Source organism: Cygnus olor, chromosome 1 (assembly GCF_009769625.2).
Source record: "Cygnus olor isolate bCygOlo1 chromosome 1, bCygOlo1.pri.v2, whole genome shotgun sequence".
Lineage (NCBI taxonomy): Eukaryota > Metazoa > Chordata > Aves > Anseriformes > Anatidae > Cygnus > Cygnus olor.
This window is the reverse complement of record NC_049169.1, coordinates 182003228-182030665: the sequence shown is the minus strand read 5'-3', so window position 1 is coordinate 182030665 and position 27438 is coordinate 182003228. Positions and strand designations below refer to the sequence as shown.

The following is a 27438-nucleotide window of genomic DNA, read 5'->3' as shown; positions in this document are numbered from 1 at the left end:
TGGGTGCTAGTGCCTCTGCAGTAGGCATCTATCCTTCACAGATATTTTAGAAGGGCTAGCTGTAACTTGCCGAGAGCAAGTCTTTAGTGGAGTGTCTGTAGAAAGCTGCAAAAATACAAAGGAGCCATAATCATGTCAGCTTTGCACGAAGACATGGAGGTGTAGGGAATGATCCTTTCTACTCTGTTCAATTGCCCACTTTGTTACAGCAGTAATGAGTGAGTCCTGCAAGGGGAAATTCTTCAGCACACGGATCATTCTGGGATAGAGAACTATTGTGGCTGTAAGGTGTGCATTACCTGACTGACCCCCAAATTTCTGGGTGGAAGTGATGATGCACTGCAAGGTAAGTACTGTAAAACAACTCATGGCTTGCAGTCTGGATCAAGTGCCTTGCCTAATGTGATAGAGAGCTGAAATGGATTGGTACAGGGATCATGAAAAAAACAGTCCTGAGGGGTTTACAGGAGGGAGGATCTAACCTCTCCTCTGCACACAAAAATTTAACCTTGTATGGACAGCCTAGGAATGGGAGCCTCTCTAGGATGTCTCTAAAGAGACATGCAAACTCTTCCTCAAGAGCTGCAGAGTAGCAGGAGCTACCTAAGACCCAACTCTTGGGCAGAAACTGAGTCAGGCAGGGGCAGGTGCTTCCTTCTCCTGATTTAGCTGTGCAAGGGCTTCCAGGTCTCATGGCTACAAAAACCAGGAATCCTACAGCATACTTCTTTCATGGCAAGGGCAGTCAGCCTAGTCTTCACCTCACACTGCAGAAGGATCTCTAATAGAAAATGCTGCCATCCCAGAGCTGTCCTCCACCTCATCCATCAGAGCCTTTCCCAGCTCCTTTCTTACCCAGATATATGCCACAAATTAGCGGAACCATCCACCTCCTCTACCTACTTCTACTAAACAAGATTCATGAACTAAAGGTACTCCACATCTCCATTGTGGATTCAGCTCCAATTAATCAAGCAGGAATTTCCCTTCTCTTAGAGCTTTGTCCTTTTCCTGACACTCAGCAGACATGAAAAACAACTTAACTTTTTCTTTCTCTTTCTTTTTATTATTATTATTATTTTTTTAATGAGGAATTTCATGCATTTGCCAGTTCAAACCTACAGGATTCCTCTTCCTGTTACCTATACAGACTGTTTTGTTACTAAATACAAAACATGACACATACAGCTAGAATAGCCACCAAGCTGTTTTTACACAAGCAAACCTGTTTCAGCCTGAGGGACCTGGCTTGGGCCCTCTCCATCTATACCATGCAGGGTTATGATTCAGTCTGAGACAGACAAATGACTCTGTTTTGGAGCTGTGTCCTTGACCAGAAGGGACAAGCTAGCTGATTTTTTGGCCGAGTGCAGGGAGGGGGAAGCCTGTTGCCACTCCAAAGCCAACACTTGTCCATTGGATAATGCTGGGGCTCAGGCAGGAGCTTGTAGTGCTTCCAGAACCAGCAGTGGAGCTCTCACTTGTGCTTTTGCAAAGTCTCAGCTTGTTGCAGGAGCCTTTCTGCCCAATGTTAAACGAGACAAGAGAAAGCCCAAGCATGCCGCCACGTCTCCCCCCACCAGCAGCCCTGCCTTCCCCTTGGGCTATGAACTGTCTGGAGCTGCAAAAGCCAAATGTTTTCAGTGCTGCACTAGCTCTCCTGCTTCATGCATCTAGAAAGGGTTTGGGCCTAAACACATCCTGCCCCTTTGCTTCTCACCCACCTCCTCCTTTATTCACGATCTCCAGAGATTAACATGTCCACCACCCCCAGCCTTCTGCTTTCTCTTTGCTTTGTACTGAGTAATGAGCTTTGCCATGCCATGGGAGCAGGCTGACTAGGAGCAAGGACTATGTTAGCATGGTTTGTGGAGCCTTTGAACTCACACTAACCATGGTTGGCATCGTGAGATGAAGCACAGTTCCTAGATCCTGATGCACACGTGACTAGAGGCTTAAGATCTGCCCTCACACAGAGAGCTGGCATATGTTCTTGGCCTCACAGAGACTTCACTAGGAAGGAAAAAACTAATGAGCTCAAAGCCAACATGTTAGAGATAGATGTCTGAGAACCTGTCTGCATTCAAGCCAGCACATCATTAACAAAAGCATTTTCTTTCTTGGGGAGAATCTGTCAGTTCTGGTGCAATGGAGCTTCCTGGATGGCAAAAGTGGGAAGTACCCAAACCTAGGAGATAAAGTGAGGGGATTTACTTGGCACTACGTCCACTCCACGTGCTAAAAGAGACCTAGTAAAGCTGAAGATAATTACACAAATTAGGATGTGCCCAAGGGATTAACATGCCCTGTCTTCTTTGTCTCCATTGGTACAATTTATCCACAACTGGTTGCTTCTTCATTATTGTCATAGCAGCAAATAACAAATACAATTTCCAGCTGAAATATCACCCTCCCTTTGAACTAATGTCTAGGTCCACCCTTTTACACCATCTTTTTATGTTGGCGTCCAACTCATCAAATCAAAAAAAACACCAGACTTTTTTTGCATGCTTAAATTTCTTCCTCTGAGACATTTCAATTCAGCATTTATTTTATTGCAGTTGTGAAAATAATTGACCCTGAGATCCAAGCCACCTGTCAGGAAAACTCACAGTTCATAGGTGGAGCCATCTTCTGGCAGGAGTCCTCCAGACCCTGCTGAGAACACTGACCACAAGACCACCATGCATGGGCTCCAGAGGTACCCTTATGTGCAAAGGGAGTCTACAGAAGATGGACGCACCCAAGATCTGCAGTTACGTTCCCCTAGTCTCTGTTGAAGAGATGGGCACTGGCAGAGCTGTCAAGGTTTGGCACCCTTGGCAGGCAGACTAAATTCCCACTTGGATTTTTCCACAGGAGGCCCTCAACCCAACCATAAGAGATTATTTCCTTCTTCAGCATGCAGCTTCCCTTTTGAGGGGCATTCAACTTATCTGCCCCACAAGGAGCTGTGCAGCCCTTACAGTTACCCTGGTACACCTCAACCTTCCCTTTCATTCTCACCACAGTTGCCTGCTCATGCTGGACTCAATCTCTACCTTCCCACCCCTTACATTTTCTGCCTCTCCAGTGATGTGCCTGCAGCCAGAGCAAGAAAGCTGCCATGGGGATTTAGTGCTGCTTCAGTGACAGTTTTGAGCACTGCATAAGTTGAGCAAACTTACATAAAAGTTATAGCAAGCTTAGAGCCAGGTTGTAGAAGCTGGTATATAATTCAATAACGTGCTGTAAATTCATCGAGGCAGGACATCTGGGAGACCGGTTTCTTACTGCTCTGACCTGCAGCCAGATAAATTCTCCAGAAGTGCAGTATATATATAAAAATAAATAAATAAATAAATAAAAAGAATCAGAGGCATCATCCCAGCTTCACAAATATATGATAGCAACCACTGCATCTCTTATTTCATCATCATCATAACAACTTCATCCTCAGTCAGAGGCTGTTTTATTCACAAGTTTAATGCAGAGAATCAGATGTAAGACTGGGACTGGATATGTAACAAAATAATTTATATTTGAGAGTAGCCTTCAGTATAAATATTCAGAGTATCCTAGAAAAGTGGAAGGAGGTTTCTGTGAAAGTCAGGGGGATTTTGCTGCTGGCTTTAAGGAGATCAGCATGTAACCTTAAAAGGTGCAGCATGTTCAAGAATGAAAACAGAAGTCACCTTTTTTTTTGTTACATTTTTATGGTGCTTCTGCTGCTAAATAAAAACTTCTTCACTGCCATTAAAACACCATCCAAAACATGATAGCCTTGATATTGTTGAGTCTGCAACAGAATATAAACACACACTATTGGCAATGCTGCATGAAATGATTGCCTTCAAGTGACCTTCAGAGCGGTAACACAACAGATCATACTCTTCATTATTATTATTTCCAGGCTGCTCTCCATAATATCTCAAGTATGAGCCAGATAAGCAAAACTGCATCCCACTGAGCTGATTTTTAATGTCTTGATTTGTCAAGTAATAGGGTGGCTGTTGGCATACATGATTCTCATTCACACACATTGGTGCTAATTGCAGGAGAATATCCTGAGCAGCTTATTTTTCAAGCTCTTAATATTCACGATTATTGTGAAGAATTTCCCAGCCTGTCCTGGATATAATTAACTGCTTGAGTGAAATATTGCATTTACTGCTATTGCTAAGCTGTTCTGAATACACTTTCAGTTTCAGGGGGGTGAATTGACTAGTGCACGAAATCTTTAAATGATCAGATTGATAGTGCATGCTAAGAAGACAAAAGACTCTCTTCAACAAGCAAAGAGAAGAAACTTGGTCTGTGGCTTCCAGTGAGGAAGTGCTTCAGGTATGAGGAGGAATAAATGCCACAGTGTGGCGGGCTGTGTTTTAACTCTGTGTGTGGACTTGATCAGCAGCACTGGAAAACTCTTTTAAACAGTAATTCACACAGTTCAGGAGGGGAAAAAAAAAGCTTCTGTTCATTGTTTGCACATTAGAGTAAATAACATTTGATGACAGGAAAAGGAACATTTGGCTCTCACCACGCCAGGACTCCGAGTTTGTCTTTTAAATTACTCACATGGTTATGCAGTGGATTCTTTCATGCCCTTTTTGTAGCATCCTGTTTTTGGAGGCTGCTGTATTTTCTTTTAATTAGCGCATCCCTGGCCCACCTCGGGATGCTCGGCAGGGACTGGGGAAGGTACAGTGGCTGAATTGATGCCTGCCTCTGCCCCACCGGAGCTGTTGGCTTTTAAAATAGCCGTGCTTGATTACAGGACGGTCATAGAGTTATTGACTGGAAGGGCCCAGGTCGTTAAAAATGGATTTGAATTTATTTTAACCCACTTATACAACCCAAACCATCATTCATTGTTTTTATAGAGGAAACCTGGCAAATGCTAAAGAGACTGGGTGAGGTCTCCAGCCACCCCTGGGGGGGGTGGGTGGGGAGAGATGAGTTCTTCTCCCCACCAACCTCTCTTCTGCGTCTCACCAACATATTTTCACTGGAAACTATGGGTTTAAAATGCTGGCATTTTCTGATTAAAAAAACCACATTGTGTCTCTCCAAACCCTGTCTACTTCCCACCCGTGGGTCTCCTCACCAGGCAATTCCATGTTTCAGGGACTTGCCTTGCTGTTAGACATGGGTAGTGCCACCTGCACAGCAGACTCATAGTCTGAGGATGAGAGCTGGGATAAAAATATTTGAATATTTGTTTGTTATTACAGAGATCTCACATCTTACACTTGCATTGCCCCTGTCCCTGGTTCCTCTCTGACTGGAACATAGCTGCTTTTTTAAGCCATGATTTCAGACAGGTGCCTATAGAACAGTTTGGTTTGGTTTGGTTGGTTGGTTGTTTTTTTTTGGGGGGGAGGGGAGAAAAGGTAACACCAGAGAAAGCAATATGTCCCTAATCTGTGCTGGGTCACGTAGGCTTTGAAGCGGTCTGAGCCCCAGGAGGAGCTCTGTGCTCTGGCTGGGGAACCTCAGCACCAACACAGCCACAGTGTGGCTCATGGTCACCCTGCAAGACGTGCTGGCATTCTTGTTCTCCTTAACCATTTTCATTGGTGTTAAAAAAGCACACCAGCCATAAATCTTTCCATTGTTTTTTTGTGTTTTAGTTTTTTTTTTCTTTTTCTCCCCAAACCCCAGATATAGAGCTGAACTGAAGTTGCCAGTGTTTTCTTTATGTTCATCATAATTTCGCTACAAACTCACCACATGCTATGCTGGAAATCTGCCTGACAAGTGTTTTTAATTTGAAGGGAAAATACCAGAAGTTATATTGCTTGAAAGTTGACGAATGTTTTTTTTTCTTTCTTTCTTTCTTTTTGCAAAATGCTTTGGTCTCATTTCCAACACCCTCTCCTTGCAGATGGTATCAGCATGAGCAAATCAAGGTATCACTGGAGTAGGCTGTTCATGGTTCAGCTAAGTACACTTCTGTGCCTTTGCGTGTCTTTTTGTAGAAATGCATGAATGGTTTACAAATTCAGCAGTATCCCAGAATGTTACTTCAGACAAGATTCTGCCATTTTGCCTTCCATTACATATTGTAGCACTTCACACTGCGTACCATCTCCTGGCTAGCCAAGACTGCCAAAATCATTTAGGTGTCTCAGTCCTGTGGGAGATCTGAACCCCTGTTCTTCTTGGACCCCAAACAAGCAACCTATGTTCCGTTTGCTTTCTCTATGCACTTCCACACCTGAAACCAGTTCTACAGGGATCTAGGAAGTCAAGGGGAGAGAAAAAATTTTGAATTGTCCTAGCAGGATCATTTCCATAACACCTGTTCACATAACAAAAAGAGAAAAAATAAAAGCAAGAAGGGAGTGAAGGCGAAAGAACTTTGAACATATTGAGTAGCAAAATGAAAATGCGTGGACAAAGTTGGAATGAGCACTTTATAGAAGACCATTTCAGAGAAAAACAGGGAAATGTAAACATATGCTTGTATCATCTGCTTTAGGGGCCTACCAGAGAGGAAACACAACTACAGAGGAACTTGCAAAGCAAAGCACAGGATTTCTGGTCCTCCTCCTGTTTTTCTCTCTTGGCCACAGACCAGAGGAGCGCAGTGCTATTCACAATAAATACTCCTTGTAGGTCGATGCCAGCAAGAGGCACAATGTAGGTCTGAGACAAACAGCCTGACTCTGCCCTGCTGGCCTGCCCCTGTACCTGGGGGCAACCACATTCCATCTACCCTTACACTCCTGCAGCACAATGCAAAGTAAAGGCACAACAGAACACATATCATACCGTTATATCTCCCACATCTATGTTGTATTCAGGCAAAAATGGTGTTTTTGGTCAGACTTTGAAAGGGGGCTTCTCACACAGGTCAGGCTGTATCTGTAGGGCACAACAGAGACTCAGGAGGCAGGGAATATACCACACGAAAATATAGCATCTGCCCCAAACCTGGCCAGGGTTTGTTGAGTTATACGCCTGCTGACGTACTATATTCTTTAACAGAAAAACTGCCATACCTTGGCTCAAGTAGTCCAACTGTATATAATAATATAAACTGTTGCTTGTAAAATTCTGTTCAGTAGGTGCTGAAGAAGCTATTTTCACCCAGGAAAGCAAAGTCTCCTACCTAAGCTTGCTAGTACTGCGTTTTAATGAGTTAAAACAGACTACAGCTTGTTAAAAGGGCTGAGATGAACCAGCAGATATATGTGGGGAGGTTTATGCTAGCACCTACTCCTACAGGGTATGAGTCAGGCCAGAGCTGTTGCTCTTTCACTTTTGTAAGCATTAAACTTTGCAAGCTTTTGAGCTGCTCTGAAATTTCAGGTACGTATCTTTTAACTGACTAACCAGCTAAAATGTCTGCAGGCTGATAAAAATTGCAAAACAAGCTTAAAAACAAACCAAAACAAAACAGGTAAGGTGGCAGAAGAAATTAGGCTTAAAAAAAAAAAAAAAAAAAAAAAAAAAGTAAAACAATAGGATCTAAGCCTTGAAAACGAGGCATCCTAAAGATGTATGATGTTATAAAGATGGTTTGCTAACTTGTCTCATTCTAGGCCTTACCTATTAGTTGTAATCCAGTCCAGCCTCTTTCTTAATTTGAACTATGACCTGTGGGGTACATATTACCTAAATTCAGTGGGTACAGCACTCCTTTAAAGCAAACAGTTATAAAAACAACCCTTAAAACATTGATCAAAACATGGTAACATAGGAGAGGAAATGGGACTTGAGGGAAGTTACTGCTTGAAGGAGGCAGGAAGATGAGAGCAGAAGCTTGTGTTTGAGCCACCTTCTCACCATGGCTAGTGTAACTATTCTGACTCCTCTGGCTTGTGAGGAACCTGAGGAGAAGCAGAAAAGTCAGTCCTCATTGTCAGGTTTTTGTATCTTGTTTCACAACCCATTTCAATGCAAACTGCATTGAGCACTTCCTTCTTTTCCATCAGGTTTCTCTTCCATCAGGCAACTGAGTATTATAAGTAATTTTTATTTAGCTGTTTTTCCTTACTATAATACTGTATGAAGTCATTTTTAATTCCCCTTCATCTACTTTTTCTAGAATGTGCACATACGTGGAAAAGGTCAGAGTTTAACTTCAGAGCTATGCCTAAAGTTAAAGGGAAGATAATGGTACCTACCACCTTATGCATAACATATGTGTAAAAATTGGTGATGTTCAAGGTAACTTTGAGGTTTAGAAGCCCCCCCCCCCCCCCCCCCCCCCCGCCCCCAACCCTTCAGCAAGAAATCAGAGAGCACAGAAGTACAGGTCTGCTACAGATCCTTGACACAGCATGACCCATTCCTTCTGTGAGAGGACCAGCACCTCTGTCCTCTTCAAATATCCTGATGGAGGTACTGAGCCTAGTGGTACAGCAGTCCTGAAAGAAGAGGGAGATCATCATGTATTCTTTAAACATGGTTCCCAGAAGACAATGGTTTCCTATCTACCTGGCTGGGAGACAGCTGAATAGGGTAATCTCATCCATGCTGCTAAAACTGGACCCCTGCACAGCCAGGAAGGCAAATACAGTGCAATCTGTAGCAGCTACCAGAGAAAGCACAGCAGAATAAGGACCACATCATGGTGAGTCCATGATTGAGGGACATGCCCCCACAAAGGAGAGCCAGGGCTGGCATTTCTGAAAGTCCCAAAGGCGGTACAAGTGTACAAAACCAACCAACAAACAAAAAAAACACAGAAGGCCTGTAAGAAAAGCCAGGACTTCGTGAAGAACTTTTTTCCCTACCTACCATTTGTTTCTCTGTACTCAGCCATTTCCAGTTTCGAAGCCTTTGTGCCTTTCTTCCTTCATACATAAAACTTCAAGAAATAATACTTCAAAAAGTCTACATGTCAGACTAAATTCAACACCTCTCCTGGTAAATACATCCCACTGTGCCCCGTAGCTTTCATTGTGAATCAGAAGAGATGACTAATGCCATAACTGCTTATTAAAAAGAAAATTAATCATTTCTTTGTGAGTTAAACTCTTAGAATTTTTTTAACACTTTAAAACTGAGGAAAATTAGCTTTGATGAGATACAGCAGTGGCACTTGGTTTTTGTAGATGTAAAAGAGCATTTTGTTCTCAGCAGCTATTGCTGATTTTTCTTTTTGCTTGACAGATGAGCTTATCAAGTGTCACTGACATTTTTGCAGTACTGTGTTAAAATATGCTTCATTTGCTACTCATCTGAAAACTTAAGATGTGTGTTGTTCAGAAGGCACTAAAGGATTGATCCAATAAATCATGTGGGCTGGAAATGCTTCAGTTTCCTAGAGACCCCTTGGCTTTACTCTCAGTGCCTACACCAAGAGTAGCAGATAACTTGATGAATAGAGCTCTTTCCCAGGCAGTGGGAAGTGATGATTTGAACCTCCTCGCACTGGTCCAGGATATCTTTTGCAACATGTGATGGAAAGCAGTTACACACTTGGTTCACTCTATAAGGCAGTTTAAGGAGGTGCTTAGATATTTGGTGCTTTTCTGAGGAAGAGTACACTTGAACGAAGAAGAGGGCTGCATCCATTGATTATCTTTTGCACCTGTAAGCACTTCCTTTTCTCTTCAAATTCTTCTCTCTCACCCTCAAAAAACACTGGTTATTTTAAACAATAATGTAACTGGGGCCTCAAACAATAATATGTGACTAGCAAACTGAGATTTACCAGTAGGCATTCACAGAAAAATATAGGATGGAAGAGACCTCTGCAACCACCTCATCCATCCCTTTTCTCCATTGAGAACCAACTTCAAAGTTAGATCAGAAGCTGGAGGGTCTTGTCCTGTCAAGATGTGATGATATTCGAGGATGAAGATTTCCCAAGCCTCTCTGTGTAACCTGATTCAGTGAATGACCACCCACCCAAAACTGTACATGGTTCTACAGGAGTGGTTTCACAAGTGCCTAATACAAAGGAGAATCATTTCCCTGGACCATCTGGCTTTTGCTGATGCAGCTCAGGATCCTGCTGGCCTTCTTCACCCAAACTTGTTGTCCACAGACCCCCAGGGTATTGTTTACAGAGCTGCTCTTCAGCCAGTTTGTCCCCAGCTTATACCAGTGCATGGGGTTATTCCACCTTTACACATGCTGTTGTTGAATTTCATGAGGTTTCTGTCAGCTTGTTTCATCAGCTTGCTATGATCCCGCTTAATGGAAACCCTAACTTCTAGTTCCTCCCCCCAGTTTGGTATCATTGGTATACTTGCTGCAGGTTCATTCTGTATCATCACACATGCCATTAATAAAGATATTAAAGAGTATCAGCCCCCCTTTATTAAGCCCTAAGCAATGCCATTCATGACTGGCCACCAGTTCAAGACATGGATCCTTATTCTTTCAGTGGGGCAGTTCAGCCAGATTTTTTCACCAACCTTGTACACACAGTCCAGACCTTCCCAGTCTGACCACATCAGTGCTATGGGAAACTGTGTCAAAAGTCTCACTAAAGCCTTGATAATGCTGTGCTCTTGGTTTTTGAGCCAGTCATCTCATCAAAGAACACAATCAAGCTGGTCAGGCATGATTTGCTCTTGGTAAATCCATGCTAGCTGTTCTCTGTCATCTTTTTCTCCTTCACGTGCCCAGACTTGCCTTCCATGAGGTTTTGCTCCCTTTTCTGAGGAAGGAAAGTGGAGAGGGAGGTGCTGGTTTCTTCCCCTGATAACTAATGTTGGAGTGAGAGGGAATGTCACAAAGCTGCACCAGGGGAGGTTCAGACTGGACATTAGAAAAAAATTCTTTACTGTGAGGGTGGTCAAACACTGGAACAGGCTTCCTAGCAAGATGGTTGATGCCCCATGCCCATCACTGTTCAAGAGGCATTTGGACTATGCCCTTCATAATATGCTTGAACTTTCAGTTAGACCTGAAGTGGTCAGGCGGTTGGACTAGATGATCTCTGAAGGTTCCTTCCAACTGAACTGTTCTCTCTTCTTCCCTTCCCTTCCCTTCCCTTCCCTTCCCTCTTTGACTCAAGTTGGGAAGATTCTGGCCAATAACCAATTGATTGGTCTGTTACTCATTCCATAGCAAAGCTTAATGCTCTCAAAGCCCTCCTCTGTGTATCATTAAAGCCTCCCCTCCTTACCTTCTCTCTCTGCCCTTCCTACAGACCCTGTATCTATCCATGGCACCAGCAGGCAGGTAAGCTCTTCCCTTGCATTTCTGTGATGCCAATGGCATCGTAATTTTGTGACTGAGCATAAATTTGTAGTTTCCTCTTTACTTTCCCATACTTTGTCTTTTGCTATTTAAAAATAAAAATTAAAAAATCTCTGCAATTACTAATGGAAATGCAAAATTTGTAAAAAATAGAGGATTTTTAAAATCAAAATGCCCCTAGGAATGATCATATTTTTTCCTCAGCCTATTTTAAAAAACACTTTTGCTTTTGCAAAGACTCTAGCTTTTCAAGACAGCTATTTCTGCTACGGCTAAGAGATAATAATCTCATCAAGTTATACTGTAAGCCCTTTAAATACACGTAAGTAAGAAACACTAAAAAATTGTGACGAGGATACTATATGCTACTGAACATTTCTATTTCTTTCCCTCTGAGCAGCAGATGCAAGCTTGAAGAAACAACATTCACAGGGTGATATTTAGTTCCAGAGGTTATATTTGTAGTTTCTATTATGAGATTAAAGCACATGAGCTACTTTGCCCTCCAGTACTGGTTTTCATGGGCTTTGCAGAATTTGAAGACTTTTAACTGCTGGAAAATAGTCTTAATATATCACATCTATGCCAGTAAATGTATCCTTTCATTGAAAAGATTTGGCCATTAAGTTTCTTTACTTTACAGAGATTGATGAGATTTACCTTACACTTAGGGCTATGCAAATAATTGATTTTTTCAGTTCAGCAGAACACAGCTAAAGCCAAAACCAATATTTTTGGAATTTTCTTGCCAAAATGAAAAAAAATATATATCATTTTTCTGGTTGAAAGGAACATTGAGATCAACCAGAAACTAAATATTTCATTTTGTTTTATTTTTAATAAAAACAAAGAAAAGTAAGGGATAGAGTCACAAAATCAGCATGGAGGAAATTTTCCTTTTCTACCTGGTTTCCTAGTGGTTGGCAGCTCACAGAATAGTTTGGAAGTGTCCTCTGGAGACCATGTAGTCTAACCCCTCTGCTCAAAGCAGGGCCAACAAGAGCAGCTTCATCTGCAAAAACTGGTTCCATCTGTGACCACACTTTTCACAGGATCTGGATGAGGACAATCCCTTTCTTCTCAAGTTTCTTCTCATGTGTTTGCAATGTCACTTCAGTTGCACCAAGCCTGAGTGACTGCGGGAAGGTTGAGCAGGCAGTGAAACTCACTTCTGACAGAGGGACTAGAATATAGGTCATTATACTAGTTAATGAGGTGACCAATCCTCTCCTAAAAATGTTTTGTATTACAGAACAATAGAAAAAGTCTTAGATATTCTGCTACTTAACACTGTTGCTGCAAAGAGAAGACGATAACACTGTAGAGATTAGAGAAGATGAAGCAGTCCCCACACTACTGAAGAAGGTTACATAAAGCAGACTATTCATGTCTCTTACAAAGCATAAGATGTTACTTTGATTTTTTTTGCTGTATGGTTCTGATTTCCCACAGTGAGATTCTATTTAAGATGAAGAACATACTCTTGAGTCTCAGGGTCTGATCCTGCGATGTTTACTTCCCCCTTACTCACAGACAATAGAAGGGGAACTCTGTGTTGGAAGGGGCTACAAAGGCAAGGAGGCTCATGCTCCTGCAAATGCCAGACCAGGCACTGCCGTACATTTGCAGCCAGCTCTGGTTTCAAGGCTGGCTCTAAATGGGAGCCTCAGAGTTCAGGGCGCCCCAAAGCTACAGTGCTTTGCATCTCTCATTATTACAAGCTTGGCCTGAGGTGTACTGTGGGAGAAAGGTTTGACCTTGGTCACTTTGAGTACAAGCTAATACACACCAGGAGCAGGGTAAAGTAAGCACAGCCTCGGCTTCTACCCTGCTGAGCAGCAGGTTTGGCTGCTCATTTGGTGCACCCTGCCTTCTGCTCGTCCCTAGAGAGACACCAAGCATACCCTAGAGGTATGACATGGTATTTGGTTTCTCATCATGCTCAGTATGTTCAGCTCCAGTGCTGGCAAAAACAGCACTGTGAAGAATCTACAGGTAGTGCAAACCTCATGAGGTTAAACAAGGCCAAGTGCAAGGCCCTGCTTCTGGGTTGGGGCAATCCCAAGCACAAACAGGCTGGGCAGAGAATGGATTGAGAGCAGCCCTGAGGAGAAGGACCTGAGGGTGTTGGTTGACAAGAAGCTCGACAATATGTGCTTGCAGCCCAGAAAGCCAAATATATCCTGGGCTGTATCAAAAGAAGTGTGACCAGCAGGCTGAGGGAGGTGATTGTCCCCGTCTGCTCTGCTCTCATGAGACCCCACCTGGAGCACTGTGTTCAGCTCTGAGGCCCCCAGCACAAGAAGGACATGGAAGTATCAGAATGAGTCCAGAGAAGGGCCTCAAAGAGGATGAAGGGGTTGAAGCACCTCTACCATGAAGACAGGCTGAGGGAGTTGGGGTTGTTCAGCCTGGAGAAGAGAAGGCCCCAGGCAGACCTTGCAGCGGCATTCCAGTACCTAAAGGGGCCTACAGGAAAGCTGGGGAGGAACTCTTTGTCAGTGGGTATAATGATAGGAAAAGGGGTAATGGCTTTAAACTAAAAGAGGGTAGGTTTCAATTAGATATAAGGAGGAAATTTGATGAAGGGCAGCTCCTCTGCAAATCCCCATCCAGCTTCCTCCCATGCCACAGTCATAGCAATGCTTTCATGGTATCCAAAATTTCCATGGCATGTGATGAATAGGAGATCTGCTTTTCTATTTAGTTTGGAGTTATAGCTGAAGAAGGTAAGATTAGTAGTTTTGTAGTATAAAATATCTCTGCATTGTCCTCACCAAAAAAAAAAAAAAAAAAAAAAAAAGGAATTTTGCCCACAGCCTCAAATTTGAGGCTTTATTTAATCAAGGTGATATGCACGCACCTTGTAATGGATCCTCATTGCAGATATGGTGGCACAGGGTCAGCGAGAACGAAATGACTCCTCAGACAGCACCTTTCAGTAAGTCATTAGTAGGATACATATAGTAGTCAAGCACCCATGATGCTGAGACTCGGACATTAAACCACTCGTTGCCAAAATTTTTTGCCTCAATTTTAAGCAGAACTGTAATATGGTTTATAAACATTGCTGCAGACTTGAACATTACGACTTTTTAAAGGAGGTTTACCAAAACAGAGAGAAATTATTAAAGTTGGTTGCAAGATCTGCTGCTAAGTGATTCAGAAACTGTTGGACTCTACAAAATTAGTCATTTATTAAAAGGTGCAAGAATCATTTCTTAACCTATTAATGAATGCACTCTACTGTAAAGCGTGACTAACTTCCCATAAAAAGAGATCAAATTTGTGGGTGCACATAGTCACTTTGTTACCTTTCTACCATAATTCGGTCTGTTTCTGCGCTGTGCATGGGCACATCCAGGAACTCAATGCGCAGGTGCTCGAAGGCGCTTGGTGAGGGCTGACAGACTCGCTCCTTGAAGGGAAACCTTTTCTCGGAAAGTCTCGCTCTGTGCTTATTTGGAAGATAGGAAAAGCAACAGCAGGTTCTCTCATCTGGTTCACCAAGCCTAGACCTGTTCCCAGTCAAGCTGTTAATCTCAGCCTCTTTTTAACTCTTGTGGCTTTTCTGACCCAGCCTTAATTTTATATTTAGGCCATTTTCTTGTAATGAGTCACAGCTGTGACTGTCATTTTAGTACAGTGAAATGTGTCGACAAGACCAAGAATAGCAGCTGTCTGTCAGACCTGCACCTAACATGTTAATGGAGATACCAAACATTGGAAACAGAACCAAAGGCAGTGAAATGGAGAATGCAACTCTACAGTGAAAGTCTTCTTTTAAACAGCCTGTGGGTTTTTTTTCTCCCCTAAAAAGACAGTAGAGGATTTAAAAATGAATTTCACTGGGGCTTATCCTGCCCAGATCAGCCTAAGGTAATGGAAATAGTCAGGATAAACCCTCTACTGGGAGGAGTGGAAGAATCAGGGTTATTTCTACCTCATTATGATCTCCCCACCAAGCTGTCCTGGTTGCTACAAGCTAAGAACTTGTCCCTTCCAGCTTCACTGAAATATATGTATATGGCCTGGGAGCGTAGCATGAGATTTGAGAGGAGGTTGGCCCAGCTCATCTTCTGCACCCCTTGAGATACCACAGCTGCCTCTGTTCTGGGCAATAAAACTTTCCAAACACAAAAACTTTCACTTCTGCAGCAGCTGCTCAGTTTTGAGATGTTGTGGTCAGTGGTGCAAAGGCCAGCTCACACCCAGTACCTACTGGGGTCCCTCAAGGATCAGTCTTGCTTCCTCATGACTTTACTAACAACCTGGGTGATGGGACAGAGTGCACTCTCAGCAAGTTTGTGAATAACACCAAACATTCAACACTTTCAAAGGCTGGGCTACCATTTGAAGGAACCTGGACAGGCTGGATAAACTGGCTGACAGAAACCTCATAAAGTTCAATAAGAGGAAGTCTTGCATCTTAGATGGAGACAGGACAGGCAGGGGGGCTGCTTGTATGGGAAACAGTTTTGCGTAAGAGGATCTGGTGGGCAACAAGGCCAACAGGACCTTGCAGCAAAGGTCTACAACCTCCTGGGCTGCATCAGCTTGATCATAACCAGGTAAGCCCATGAAAGAGACTCTTCCTCCTGCTTGGCATCTGGAGCACTTGGTGTCTAAGCTCAGGCAAGGGGCAGACAGCAGGAATTCTCTTGGTTAGGCTGCTTGAGGAACCCATCTAATGAGTGCATATCTATTTTGTGTTAAGGTCAGTGCAATAGGATTGGCAACAGCAGAGACCTCCAGGTCTTCAGAATGAGGCTCGTTTTGTGTTGGTGTTGTTTACTCTGCTATCAGCAGTGGGTTTCCACTGTTTTGTCTGGAAGGGAAAAAGGCTAGCCTGTGGCTTTTGGGTCACAGACTGAAGGGATCTTGAGGGATTTAAGGAAAACTACCGTTGTTGAGGTGATGTTACCTGGTCAACAGGTGGACTGAGATGGTGCAGAGGCTGATATGAAATCCAGCTCTTTAGCTATAGGTGGAAGTGACCCAGAAAATGAGGAACTGGTTCTATTCTTACAAGAGAACCTGAGACTCCTAGGCATCACTATTCTCACCCACCTGCAAGTAGTTTTGGATCTGGCCTGTCCATCTGCTGCCATGTGCCTGGTGGCACTCAGTCCCACGTGATTTGGACATGCAACTTCTAAGTGTGGAAGCTGTTGGTTAGTGCATGTCCGCAGGCAGCTGGGGAGCAGAGCCCAGTGCCATCCTGCTCCGATGTACGTAATGTTGCCTCTCCTGATCAGCCAGATTCACTCCTTAGAAGCTGCACTCCCTTCCACTCCCCCAGGAATGACATAAAATGTGAAACAGAAATCGAAGAAAGAAAACACAAGAAGAGGCAGTGGGTCTGGCATTGACTTTGGAGGAAGGAGACTTTGGTCCAAGATCACTCCCCTGTTTTAGTCAATGAAAAATAATTCAAGGAGGAATCCTTGTCTTTGATCTGTCATTATCATCTATCTCTGGGCTAGTGTCTTTCAACTTCAAACAGCCCTCTCATTAGTGTTTGACTATTTTGGAGGTTTGACCAACTCTGCCAAGCACTATGTAGGGTCTACACATCTCACACCAGGTTGTAGATTACACTTTGAACCTGAGGCATTAAAGCTGGACATCACGGCACCCTCATTGCTCAGCTGTACAAATCTTTATTTGATCTACTAATCAGTTTCTGTGTATGGAAAACTTACCACAGCCACAAAGTTTTCCATGCCTTTGAGCGCTAGTATGTAGTAGTAGTAATAGGATGCTGATGCTGATGACAAATGATGATTTAGTGAGCTCTCTGTGTTTGTCAGGGAAATTTCAAATGCCTTGACAAATCTTATTTCCTGAACTCAACATAACCCATAGTAAGTCAGTAGGTTGGGAGGAATTAAGCACAAACAAATAAGAATCTTCATTAGCCTGGTTGAGTCACTAGTGTTTCAACAAAGTTCGAAAGGCTACAGGTCCCCTGAGGCACAGAACCAGAGAAGCTAGCTAAAGCACTTCCTCCAGCATTCAGACTGATGCTCAAGTGGTTCAGACTACAAGATGTTAGACTGAGGTTCCTAAAGTTTTCTTCGTGGAGGGCTGTTTAATGAGCCAAACATCAGGCTGGGGCCAGATAACAAACCTCATGTGGAATGTAATTCCCTTCTGATTAAGAGTGTAATAAAATGTGCTTTACAAATTGAATCTGAAGTAGAACAAATACAGAAGTATTTTTCTGTGTTGAAGTGGGACATATGTAAGTGACATCCTTGCCAATAATTTAAGACAGACTATACTCAAAACCCACCCCAGCACGAAGAGCTGAGCAAAGGTAGTACACAGGGCAGCTCTGCACATGCCACCCTTAAAGGAGGTTCAAACTGATCCCAGTAACACAGTGTGTCTGGAACAGACCTTGAAGCAGTCTATTAATGCTACATAGGGAAACAGGAGGGCTTGGTGCTACATAGGGAAACAGGAGGACTTGGAAGCACCATTATTGCCTATTCCGGGAGCCTGAGTTCATCAGTTTCGTACAACATTGTGGAGTTTTGTGGTAGGAAAAAAAAAAAAAAAAAAAGGTCATACACTAATTTATGCTGTGCCCTTTAAAAAAGAAAAATACCAGCAATAATTACTGTTATGCTGTTCTTGATCATACAGAGAAGTGGTGTAACAGCTTTAAGGACACATTCCCTCTAGTCCTGATGACATGGAAGTCTATTCAGTCCTAGATAGTACTGTGTGAGCATGATGGGTCTGCTTAACAGATTCAGAGAGTTTAAAACCAGGGGAAACTCAAGTCCTCTTCTGAAACAATCCACAATGTTGCACCCCATTACCCTTAGTTGAGTTCAATAACTTGTGTCTGGCTGAAAGCTTATTTTTCAGAACAGTATCCAGCAATGGCAAACCCATCACTGCTTTCCATGGCCAATCCATCACTTCTTTCTGTAGCTGGTTCCATTGAATAACCATATTTCTGATTTGAAATCTTGGCTTTATTTCTGATTTGAAGTCCTCTGATTTCTGCATCTGGACATTGGCCTGAGCTCTCAACTAGACAAATCTTTTTTGCTTGATGTCATGCCTTCCCAAGAGGAAGTGATACCCATTATGGTACTTCTCCTATAACAGGGTCACATCGAAGCCTTGTTTTGGATAATTAGACCTAACTCTTTAAGGTTTCCCCTCTAAGGCATTTTCTCCAGACTGCAAATCATTTTAATGGCTCTCTTTGTGACCTTGGACACAAACACTGCGCACCAGGGAACCTCTGAAGCGCGCGGACTGAACTCGTGAGCGTGACTCTGCCTCAGATACTTCTGTAAGAGATAAGAGTGTTAGGATGAAAAAGGGATCTGTTTCCCAGGAATGGTGAGACTTTCCTTGAGAGGCAAGTTTCAAAGCAATGTCTGACAGATGCCCGCTCCAAACTGGCATCAGGGAGAGCTGCCTATATCTGAAATACTTAAAGTATTTCCAATTCACTCCAGTGCGTTTCTAATTCACTATGTAAAGATTTAAATCAGGCAACACAGGCACACACTAAGTAAAAAGTGAACTTGGATTTATGATCTTGCGTTCACAACCACCACAGTCAACAAATTGTACCACGTGTCCGTAAATAACAGGCAAAGTTGAGATCACATTCTCCTATTATTAGAAATGTAATAGTCATATCTTGTTTAAAAACCTGTTTTTAAATCTGTTGCCACCTGGAAAACTAGACTAAACAGATCAAGAGTTAAGGTTATCTACAAATATTCTGGGCAGAAACATAATTAGGGCTGTAATTAGGATTATCGTTTAGTAGGCAATGTAGACAAGCCTGAGAAGATAAGCCACTATCAGCTGCTGTTGAGGGCTAAAGTGATTATTAAGCTCGTAAGTTTGGGCCATGTGTTTCCTGGCAATGTGGAAATAATGTTGAACAGCTTCCAAAAACCCCCGGCAGGACTGCAGGCTGTTTCTCCTAAAAAGCATTCCCAGTGCGGCAGCACCAGCAGGCAGGTAAGGTGCTCGCATCTGCCAGCTCTTGCTTGCAGCTCTCCAGCACCAGGTTGGTGGAGCGTGGAGGCTGCAAAGCTGGGTATAAAGCTGCTTGCTGAGCAGACTCCCTCTAGTCCCTCCTGGCATGCCCACCTGGGGTCCATGCTTTCCACCTGCACGGATTCACTCCCATTACTGGGATGCGCAGAACCCGGCACCACTGCACATCACCAGGCTGAAGGCTCCTGTCTGCAATAAGAAGGAACTCCAAGCTGAGATAAAAGAGCAAAATCATTTTTATAGCAAACCATGCTAAACAGGCAGAGCCTTTAAATGAACGTGTTGCAGGATGCATAACTGTCAGTCCAGGAGCTTTTTGTGCCCCTGGAGCGTGTGGCTGGTGGACACGGAGGAGCCCCACTTGGAGCCTGTAAGGTGGCAGGGGAGGGCAGCCAGCTCTGCAGCACCAGGTGTCCTTCCCCTCTGCTCCCTCTCATCTCTGCCAGTGAGACAGGCAGCTCCCCAGCACCCTCACCTTGCCTTGAGCTACATTGCCCAACTCTCCCAGGCCCTTACCGCCAGGAACCCCATTGCTGTAACCTCCTACCACATGGAAACCCATCTGGGATCAGGTACCGGGGCAAACACCAGGACCTGCATGCTTCCCTGGCTCACTCCACTCCCAGGCACCGCTGGAGAACCCATGGCACCTCACCTGCAATGCAATGTCTGCATTGCACTGGGGACCAGTAACAAACCAGTAGCAAACCAGTAGCAATCCCCTGATCATTTGATGTCACTGATTTTTTTTTTTAACATGATGAGCTGCTCAGTGAGGAACCTTCATTTTGTTTCCAGAAACAGAAATAAATTGACTCAGCAATTGCTTCTTTCCTCTAGATAACTGATCTTTTTCTTCCCCTCCAGTTACTCAATGGACCTGTTTTTATCTGTGTGGTGTTTACTTTCCAGAGGCTTTGCCATGTTTGCAGCTCCATTTTTTTTTTTTTTGTTTTTTTTTTTTAACCTCAAGCTTCTCCACAAAATACACAGAGAGCTCCCTGCTGGTCCCTGTTATTGGGTGGGTAAATTGACTCTTGAGGCAGAAAGGATAGCGCTCCTCATGCTTTGTCTTTTCTCGACTCTGTTTTGACATTTTATTTTCCTCCATGTTACTTGAACAGGAAACTATAGGGGCAGTCACAAACTTCTCTCTGGCTTACATCCTTCAGCTTCACTATTTTTAAAGTGTCAGTTGTTTTCATACATGTGGCTCTACATTTACAGGACAAAATGAAGATGGCAGAACTTCTCCTATTACAAATTCCATCGTATATAAAAAGCCCAAATGCTGTTCCCTTACTCAGACCTAGCCAATGAATTCAATTTATAGTAACTATAATTCCAAAAGATCCTCAGATACCTCACAGTGGTTTTTCAGTGTGAATAGGTTTTACAGCTGGGCAAGGTCTTACATTACAGAGAAATTTATGCTTAAACATCTGCTCTTAAATGTCCTTCAGCTAGTCGACATGGTTACAAATCCATCCACAGAACCTCCTGGAAGTTATAAAAAAACTACTACTGAGGCTTAACATGCTAAAGTATTTGTTATTCCACCATTAGTCTGGATAGCAGGAAGGAAGATGTCAGGAAACTTTAGATTCATGTCAGACCTTTCAATTTCTGCTTATTTCTTAGTGGTAGGGAAAAACTCTCTCCTTTTTCTTTTTTTTTTTTTTTTTCTCTCTCTCTCTCTCTCTAGCCTGTGAAATGTGCTCAGGAGTTGAACTAATTCAGCGTTGCTGTGAATACACAGCTTTACATGTCCTAACAGGTAGGAAAGCAGTGGCTACTCATTTATTTATGCTTGCCCTAAAACTTTTGATAAGGATTTGATGAAGCACATTGCAGCAGGCTGACTTTGCACACATAATAAAAACTCACCCTTGACACGTGAATTTCAAAGCTGAGAGCTGAAACCTACAAATGCCTATATATTCACTTTGCTACCATGAGTAGTGCCTTATTCGAGATAATAGGGTAAACAAGTCTGTAAGTATTGTTGCATTACTGAATTACTATACTGAATTACTAAATATTTTCCCCTGCCCAACATTGCTTCTTAAAAAAAAAAAAAAAAAAAAAAACACAGACACACACAAAAACAAAATCAAAAACAACCAAGCATGGAGAGTCATCTCCAAGTAGACCAGCCTGGCTTAGCATCTTTGCCCACTTGAATGAAGATTTATGGGGCAATTCTCCATGGAGCAGGTCTTGTCAGGGGAGTTCCTGGTCTAATGGCCAGATTTGTTACTTAATTTAGTGGTATTGATATTGACCTCCTTGCTGCTGTATCTCAGCATCTACACTGTTGTTCTTCCCAGTAAGATAGGTGTTGAGATATATTTACTTTTACTCTTACAGATTTCCAGCATTAATATAATACGAACAACAGAGTTAAAATTATGTCAAAACAGTCATATCTGTCATCGTGGAATTATATATATTTTGTTATAGTAATTGAATATATACAAATACAAATACATTGAAAAAAATACAAATACATAAAAAAATACAAATACAAATACATTGAAAAAAACACAAAACAGTCTTTCAACTGAAAATGAAAATGTAAACTTCTTTAGGTTGGCCTCATTTGGGTTCTGTAAATGCTCAAAATATTTTTTACTTACTATGCCAAAACCTCTCTCTTTTTTTTTTTTTTTTTTTTTTTTTTCCCCTGCTAGTGCATTTAAACCTGAATAGTTCTTTTTACAATGCTGTTATGGAATTCCTGCATCTTCATCAGAGCCAGATTTAACATCATGGTTTCTTTGAGCATTTTATACAGTGGTTTTCTTCTTTAATCAGCTCATTCAATGTCAAAATAAAGCTAGCACCTCCCATGGGCTAGACATTCAAAAGGGTAGATTGGTGGTGCTCCAGATGGAGTTATGCCAAGTGACGCCAAATGAGGACAGCTTTTAGAACCTAAAATCTCTGTAATAAAAGACTGGAGCCCCATACCACACTGATTAAAGCCATTTGGATTATTCCCATTAACTTTAGTAGTACATATATTAAGATGTCGCTTTTTTTTTTTCTTTTCCAGCAAAACTATCTTATTTGATGCACACTGTGGCTCCCTTATATGTGACGAAGAGCTGTGTTACACATTCTCTGCTATTTTTTATTTGGGTCTTTTGTAGGCTTTTGCCACGCTGTTGTCTGGGGCTCCCATGGCTGGTACAAGTGAGGAATTGGCAGAAGATACTACACTGTGGATGAAAAAGAAAAAAAAAAAAGTGATGTATGTCAGGAGAAATAATTTCTGTGTTAAATACTTGTTAAATACTCACTATTTTGCCAAGATGCAAAAATAAATGTCATTGCCTGGAAATAATGGATGCCCATTTATTCTTTCAAAAATTATTTGGTATTTGTTAATAAAAAAGACTATATATAATCTAAATACATCAACATACCCAGCTCTGAGAGAGTCTAGGCGGTAGTTACAAAGCCTAAAAGGAGTCACTGACCTTCTAAACAAGCCTTAAATCAATGGCTAAACCTGTGCTGATTTCAGGGATGTAAAATCATACTGTAGAAGAGCAAAATTAGAGCCTAAATGCTATGCTAGGCTGAGTTCAGTCTAATCAAATTCATTTAACCCCATTATTTTCTTCCTCGTGTATCACAGATGAACACAATGGAGCCCTCTTGGCAGGAGGCCAGCCTGAAGCCGTCTATTACCCTCCATGCTGAAGTTCTGACAAGGAGAACAAGGCAGCTGTCCTTACAGTAATTGATATTAATGACTGAGGTTAGAGCCCATAGAGACAGCTCAGGACTTAAAAACAGACAAAGAGAAACCCCAGCCCAGCTCTGCAGCAATAGTAGTCTAGAGTAGTCTGATGTAGTACAGAGACAGCCTGGTGAAATTGGAGCAGAACTATACTGTTCTATCCTTTCGTTTGTTTGTTTGTCTTGGAAATGATTTAGATGGGATATCAACATACATTAAATAAGAAAAAGAATTACAGTTCAAATTGGCAGTAGGATTAGGATCTTTATTTCTCATTTTTTCTGATGTGTCCTGCATTCACCTTTGGATTGGCTGGAAAAAGCAGAGGTGGGGCTGGCCACCCACTCATGGGGCTTATCCTCCATGGCATGGGAATAACAGTGTCCAGGGGGCCACATCGCAGCACGATGGTCCTCATGGGCTCAGCCCCAGCTGTTTCTCAGCAAGCCCCAGCCTGAGCCCAGGTCCTGCCCCAAACTCTGTTCCCAGGCTTCTTACTAAATGCCTGCTAAGGTCATTTTCAGTGGTTTGTGGAAGTCTGTGCTAATTTCTTCAGATGCCTGCAGATTTCACACATTTTTGCACATTTGTGTAATGCTGAAAATTAGCTTTTGCTTTCAAATTTGCTAGAGATATTTTAACCAGCAGAACCAGTGATTTGCATTGGTGAAAGCTGAAGTGATTGTGCCTACTTAGTTCGACTTCCAACAGGCTCTGATTATTTGCTTTCAGCTTTACCTGTTGAACACAGAAGCAGGGTATCCATTAAAATGAAAAGCCCTTCTCCCATGAAAGATGTGTTCACATTAAAAGTGGCTCAAGGCTGAAATAAAAGGGTGTGGAGACAGCCCTCATGGTACAAGAGACAGCTTTTATATCCAGGAACAAGATTTTTTGAAGCATTTCTTGATATAGTTTTTGACAGTTTGGGGTTTTTAACTCCTGAACGAAAAAGAGGTCAAGGGGACAACTGGATATGACAGTCCTCTGTCATACCAATGTGGGGGCAGCCACTCTGTTGTGACCTTGGGTTTGATAGACCACTGTGTGCTTTCTCATTCTTAACTCAGGTTTCCCATGTCTTCTTCATGTGTTATTTTCACTTTGTCCCTTATTCTACTCTTAGCTATTATACCCTACAGCCTGGAAACTATGTTTAGATGAAGAGCATGGAGATGTGTCACAAAAATATCTAGCACTGCTGGGCTCCTAAATCTTACCTTCATGCAAACAGCAAGTAAAATCAAGTGGTTTAGAGTATGAATATTTCAAATCATGTTCTCATTGTGAACCTTACAGGGCAAGTAGCAGTTGTGGGACAGAGTGCACCCACTTGAGGGGCTGCAGTAGTCTCAAAAGAAGAGGTGGGAAATGCATTTGCCAGATGGTCAAAGAGATCATAAGAGGAGTGATTAACATGTATAGCTGCTCTGCCTCCTAGGAGTGTTTTGTCATTTGGTTACCCTATTGTGAAGGTGTTGAGAAGCATACACTGGCTATTAAAATAACTGTAGTGTCTTCAGTTGTTGCTGAGTAAAACACTTTCCTAAGCAGGTCCTTGAGAAATACATTCTCTTCTTGACCCAATTCCCTTCAAAAGACTGACAGATATAGTCAAGTGTATCACACTCTTGAAAAGAAAAAGAAAAAAAAAAAACACTAAAACTTGCTCTATAATTTCTGTTCTCTCATGTAAACATATAGTGATGTTCCCTTCCAACCATCCCTGCTTCTGCACCTGTGGAATTTTTTAGCACAAAGACAAAAGAGCAGAGACTATCCAAGAGGAAAACAGGACTGACTATACATCCTCACTTTTCAGGAAGACAGCAAATCCCTGAGTTATTACTAAAAAAGCAATGTTTGCAATGCTCTTACTTTCCCAGCCCCATACTTTCTCTACCATCACTGCTTTGGAGTTCCAATAACACAAAACACGCAGTACAATTCATCTGGGCTGGGTCCATTAAAAAATTATTTAATGACACAGTAATCTGAAGTTCCAAGACACTGTAACAATCTGATTCTGATAGCTACCTTTAAGCTGCTGACATGACAGTTCCAAAAAGACGTTATAGTCTCCTATGAAAGGGAGTAGGGTTAAATCTCAGGAAGCCAATCCACCATATAACAGAATCACAGAATTGTAGGATATTCTGAGTTGGAAGGGACCCACAAGGATCTTTGAGTCCAACTCCTGGCTCCACACAGGACCAACCAAAAATCAAACCATATGTCTGAAAGCGTTGTCCAAATGCTTCTTGAACTCCAGCAGGCTCAGTGCCATGACAACTGCCCTGGGGGGCCTGTTCCAGTGCCCAACCATACTCCCAGTGAAGAATCTTTCCCTAACACCCAGCCTGACCCTCCCCTGTCCCAGCTCCATGCCGTTCCCTTGGGTCCTGTCGCTGTCCCCAGAGAGCAGAGCTCAGCGCCTGCCCCTCCGCTCCCCTCGTGAGGGAGCTGCAGGCTGCCATGAGGCCTCCCCTCAGCCTGCTCTCCTCTGGGCTGAACAAACCAAGGGACCTCAGCCGCTCCTCAAACATCTTGCCCTCTGGACCCTCCACCATCTTTGTAGCTCTCCTTGGACACTTTCTGATAGTTATGTCCTTCTTATATTGTGGTGTCCAAAACTGCACACAGTACTTGAGATTAGGCCACACCAGTGCAAAGCAGACTAGGACAATCACATCCCTCAGACGGCTAGCAATGCTGTGCTTGATGCGCCCCATATATATATATGTACGTATTTTATGTCTCAGATAAATTAAGAGATTTGGGATCTTTTTTCCCCTTCCTAGTGCTAGCAGGGTACTTTTGAGAGATTATTGTTGTCTCTAGGGAAGTCACAGCTGGACTGTGAGTAGAAGAGATGAGTAGAGGAGGTTCATTTGATCGTGGTTGTATAATTCATGGGCACAGACTCAATGGTGTAGTGTGTGACTTTTGGACCAAAAGCCATTTATGAACAGTTTATACAAGACCAAAGTGCACGGCCATGGATAGCTCAACATCTGTGCTCTTGAATCATCCTAATCCCGAGCTGTGGAAGAAAGCAGTGAAGCCTTGGGCCTGCAGTGTGCCATGTCCAGAAGACCCACTGCCATCTCCTGCTGGGAACTCTCCAAGGACATTCACATCTCTCAGTTCCCTGAGGTGTGCCATAAATGTCTTCTGGTTGTCAGATGTGTGGAGACTTAGCTGTGTTTTGTAGAGTTGGTGTGGCAGTTTTACCCAGCTGGGCAGCTGAACTCCACCAAAACCTCTCTGTCACAACTTGTCTTCAAAGGGAAAGGCGGAGAAAATATGATGAAAATGGCTCAAGGGTTGAGATAAGGAAGATCACTCAACAATTATTGTTACAGGCAAAACAGACTCAGCATAGGGAGAATAATATAATTTATTACCTACTACTAACAAGCTAGAGCAGTGAGAAACTAAAAGCAAACTGAAAACACCTTCCCCCAATCCACCCTCTTCTACATCCTCCCCTGAAGCAGCACAGGGGAACAGGGAATGGGGGCTGTGGTCAGTCCCTGACGTTTTGTCTCCAACGCTACTTCACAGTCACTCTCTGCCCCTGCTCCACATGGGGTCCCTCCCACGGGATGCCGTCCTTCCCAAACTGAGCCTGTGGGGGCTGCCCACAGGCAGCAGCTCTTCAAGAACTGCTCCCACACAGCTCTGTACCACGGGGTCCATCCCCCAGGAGCAAACTGCTCCAGCACTGGTCCCCCACAGGCGGCAGCTCTCCCCAAACCCCCTGCTCCTGTGTGGGCTCCTCTCCACGGGCTGCAGCTCCGGCCAGGGGCCTGCTCCTGCCGGGGCCCTCCATGGGCCGCAGCCTCCTCCAGGCCACATCCACCTGCTCCACCTGGGGCTCCTCCACGGGCTGCAGCGTGGAGATCTGCTCCATGTGGGACCCATGGGCTGCAGGGGGACAGCCTGCTCCACCAGGGGCTTCTCCACAGGCCGCAGGGGAACTGCTGCTGCATGCCTGGAGCACCTCCTGCCCTCCTGCTGCACTGACTTTGGGGTCTGAAGGGCTGTTCCTCACCCCTCTCTTTCCCAGCTGCTTTTGTGCAGCATTTTTTTTCCCTTTTTTAAATTCGCTCTCTCAGACGCACAAACGACATCGCTAATTGGCTTGGTTCTTGCCAGCAGCGTGTCCCTTTTGGAGCTGGCTGGAGCTGGCTCTTATCTAACATGGGGCAGCTTGTGGACTCCTCACAGAGGAGTTGGAAGGGTCACTATCCCTACTATATATAGTATGTAAAACGTCTCTTGTCCCTTTCTTGGCAAGTTCAACTTAATCACTTTGTATAGCTCCCTGCTCCATCTACTCCTGAATTTTAGCTGTCCATTATTATTATTTTATTTTTATTTTTAATCTTTACTTACACATGTTTTTACACTCTGCCCTCTAGGCTAAAAGCTTCTTTCCTGGGGGAACCTGCAGTGTCTTTTTTCAGATGTCTCTGCAGAAGTCCCTTCCT

General features: G+C 43.2%; 1 long non-coding RNA gene across 1 annotated transcript; it reads left to right on the top strand.

The window, feature by feature from the left end:
- Positions 1-22531, top strand: LOC121062909. Its single transcript, XR_005815732.1, has 2 exons — positions 1-346; positions 22347-22531. It is a non-coding gene; the product is annotated as an uncharacterized LOC121062909 (long non-coding RNA).
- The last annotated feature ends 4907 nt before the right edge of the window (positions 22532-27438 follow it).